The sequence below is a fragment of the Lactuca serriola genome, chromosome 1 (assembly GCF_051521515.1).
Source record: "Lactuca serriola cultivar US96UC23 chromosome 1, Lser_US96UC23_V15, whole genome shotgun sequence".
Classification (NCBI taxonomy): Eukaryota; Viridiplantae; Streptophyta; class Magnoliopsida; order Asterales; family Asteraceae; genus Lactuca; species Lactuca serriola.
Window position 1 is genome coordinate 64435474 of NC_136408.1, and position 4054 is coordinate 64439527.

General features: G+C 32.2%; 1 pseudogene; it reads right to left on the reverse strand.

The window, feature by feature from the left end:
- Positions 1 to 1680: 1680 nt before the first annotated feature.
- LOC145089971 (UDP-glycosyltransferase 73E1 pseudogene) lies at positions 1681 to 3646 on the reverse strand (annotated as a pseudogene).
- Between the last annotated feature and the right edge of the window lie 408 nt (positions 3647 to 4054).

Sequence of the window (4054 nt, forward strand, 5' to 3'; positions counted from 1 at the left end):
CCAAATTTATGGAGAAACCGATGTCTCATATATAAATAGAATGATATCTTTAAATGATAACATAATTGCTGATTTTAAAGATTCTATAATTAAATGTAATTATGTCCGAATTGTGAAATATATTTTTGAAAGTATGAATAGATTCTATAATTAAATATGAATAGATTCTATAATTAAAGATTCTATAATTTAATGTAATTATGTTTGAAATATAATTGGTAAATTTAAATATTCTATAATTAAACCTTTGAATTCTATTTTGAGAAGATGATGTCATCAATTTGATCTAATGGTGAAAATCATATAATTGAAATACAATCAATGGTCTTGATTGCTTCATTGGTGAATTAAGGGTTCTCTTTTAATAATATTTAGAGATAATGTGAGATTTAGTTAATGATATTTTTATGATACGAGATTTAGTTAATGATATTTTTATAAGACTACAAGGTAAGTATGAAAAAAATTATTTACTTTTTGAATGTCACATCAATTTTTTTTTCACTTTTATTTCTTTTTATCCAAAAGACAAGAAATTATATATTTCACTATCTTTCGCTACATTTATTTTATTTTTTTTTAAAAGTATATTTTATATTAATATTATACTTATTTTATAGAGAATTAAAAACCATAAATTTTAATATATATTTTTTAATAGATATACAATTTAATATATATTAAAAACAACTGACCAATCACATAAATATAGAAAATATGGGATAGGCTCCCTTCATTTTTTTATGCACTCATTTTCCCTCAGCCTCTATATGATCTTATGAGATAAGGGAAATCTTCCCTCTTCTTTCCTCCTCCTTACCCACTGATCTAAAAGAATAGTTTTTCATGGGCCTAGATTTCCGTTAAGATCCGGCTGTTATTATGATTTTAAAATGAAAAACATTAATTAATAAAGTCGTTGCACAATCAATGAGTGATCGATTGTCGACATCAAATATCTGTCGCTAACTTGACTATGAGAAGGTGGTTTTAAAAAAAAAATGTTTACCAATATCATTTTAAAAATATTTATCAAATAGATATCGTTATAAAATTTAATATTTTTGAAAAGAGGAAGTTGTTTACGGTTTTTGTTCTCTTTAACGTCAAAAGTAAAGAAAATATATATATATATATATATATATATATATATATATATATATATATATATATATATATATATTTTTTTTTATTCCTTCACATCAAACGGAAGAAGAGAAAAACAAACAAAAAAGAAAACATTTTGGTTTGTACAAAAACAAACAAGTTTTTTTTTTTTTTAATGTTAGATTGAAAATTAATCTAGGAGGGCGTGCACCCCTCAAATAATCAAGTAAGGGACAGCCACGATTAATTAAAAATATTATATAAATAATAAATCTGTGAGCTTCTACAATTTTTTATATTTTTATATTTTTGATTTTATTTATGAAATGTATTATAAAAGAACTGTATGTATATAATGATTTTAGTAATGATGTGAAAATACCGAGTAGAATAAATCTTTGCTACTTTTTTTTTTCCAGAAAATACAAACGGATAAAACGTCCATAAACTAGCCATGAAAATTCTGTCGCTAATTGGTCGAATTTTATATATTTTGAAATCGAAAATCCGTTGTAAGAGTTCTATCACTATATATATCTTACGACAGATCATATCTATTAGCGACCAATGAAATTAAAAAAAAGCTCGTTTTTCTTCCACGAAGATGTAAACTTGCACCTAGTGACCTAACATCTGTCTAGATCTTCAAATGACAATAAATTCGTAACCATAGTGTTCCTCCCCTTGAATCAACAGGTAGTAATTTATTTTATTACCCATTAAATAATTAAATAATAACCCAAAAAAACATGGTGTAAAAGCTATTATGGCTACATAATACCTTGAACCGGTTTATTGTTCTTGGCTACTTCTTCAGTAATTGCTTGAATCATCGACGTCATGTTGTTGTGAGACGAACCCCCTTCCTCCATTGCTCTCTTCGCCATTTCCCCAAGCTCTTTAGCTCTCTTTCTTCTTGCCATTCCTTCATCATCATCATTCATTAAACCTTCCACAGCTATCTTCACATCTTCCCTCTTAACCATCACTTTCAAGTTATCTCTCTCCCCAAAAGAAACAGGAACCTCCGCACCAATTCTCACTCCAATCTTCAACACATCTGTGATAAATCGTTCATTTAGGAATTGGTCAGCAAAATGAGGCCATGTAACCATTGGAATCCCAGCAGAAATCCCTTCTAGAGTCGAGTTCCAACCACAATGCGTTATGAAACCCCCAACCGCTGCATGTGAGAGTATCAAGATTTGTGGTGCCCAACCAAACACCATTAAACCTCTATCTTTGATCCTTTCTTCATATGCTTCTTCCAAGAGCCATCTCTTTAGTTCCTCGTTTGTCTCTCTAATGAACCAAATAAACGGTTTGTTCGATAACTCCAATCCCAATCCAAGCTCAATGACTTGTTCTGTGCAAGCATACGATAGACTCCCTAAGCAAACGTAGACTACAGAACCTGATTCTCTTAAATCTAGCCACTTCAAGCAATCATGTTCGTTAATGGAAGCTTTGCTACCTCTTTCGGCAACATCTAGGAAACTTCTGTTACATAATGAAACCGGTCCAATACACCACACCTTTTTATCTTTAGCCTTTGCGAATTCTTCAACATACTTGGGCTCTAACTCATTGAAGCTATTCACGACAATCCCATATGCAGCTTTTCCAGCTTCTTCTATACGTTCAAACATCTCCAATCTTTCTTTTGAGTCTCTTTTTGGCCAATCAGAAGCCTGGGGTTTGGTAACTTCGATCCGGTCAGGCAAACCGGGCAGCACAAAGTACTCAGAGTCGGATTTGATTTCATCAAGTATTCTAGTGTTCGCTACTATGTGTATGCATAGATACGTGTAGCATCCTGGTCCATAGAAAACAAGCCTAGGAATATTTAACCTCTTAGCGAGACCTGTCGTCCATGGTAAACCACTATCTGAGATGATGCAACTTGGAGCAGGAGTTAAACGGCGGAGCATGCTTTCAGTTGGTTCTTCTAACATGGCAATGGCGTCAAAAAACTTGACCACTAGTGCAGTTGATGGAATCAAGTCAAAACTCTCGCATCCTTCAGGCAACCCAACTTCAGCTAAAGGGAGTTTGAGTTCAAGAACTTGAATCTTGAGGTTAGATTTGATTGCACGATCTGTGACTGATTTATAACGGTTGGCGTTAAGTGGAGTTGTGATTATAGTGACATGAACATCGCGTTGGGCTAGCATTCGGGCAATGTCCACCATGGGTATCATATGGCCTTGGGCCATTAGAGGGAACAAGATAAAGTGAAGGTCGGAAGAAGGGGAAGCCATTGGAGTACAAGAATGTGGTTTTGGATGGTTGTTTGTAGAACTACTTGAGGGATCTATTCACTTGGCTCAAATAACATGTGAAGTGCTGTAAGTGTTTGCCACGTGTCTTAATCTGTGTGATTTGCAAAAACCAAGACCCTTCAAGATTGACGTTATGTTCTAGATTGCAACTAGCAAATAACTTCATGTAAAGAAAATTATGTTAAAAATTGGGTATGAAAACAATCATCTGGGTTTTTGGTTTTTTGATGGATTGTGTAACTTTAGTATTCTCCGTGATTGATATTTCTATCATATGTTTGAGGTGTAGGAAATCCAATCATCTGTTAAAGTCACTTTCTGGAGAGAAGTATTCTCCGTGATTGATATTTCTATTCTGAGTAAATTGCACCATCTAACTTATATTAAATCACAATTTAAATGTAATTAAATAATAAATACTCATATTAATTCCACTTATAGTAATTATACATGTGATACTATTATCGCCAACAAAATTTGTGGGAAAAAAATCTAATTTCTAAGAAACCTAACCTTTAATCTGTACCAAGTCATGTTTGTGGATAGACATCGAAAACGTCTTGGCTAGTTAGTATGAAAAACGGAAGTGAGTTAACAAGTATTTTGTTAGAAAGAAAATAGGGAGATGTTGATGATCATACATTTGATAGTTGTAGGATTGTAAT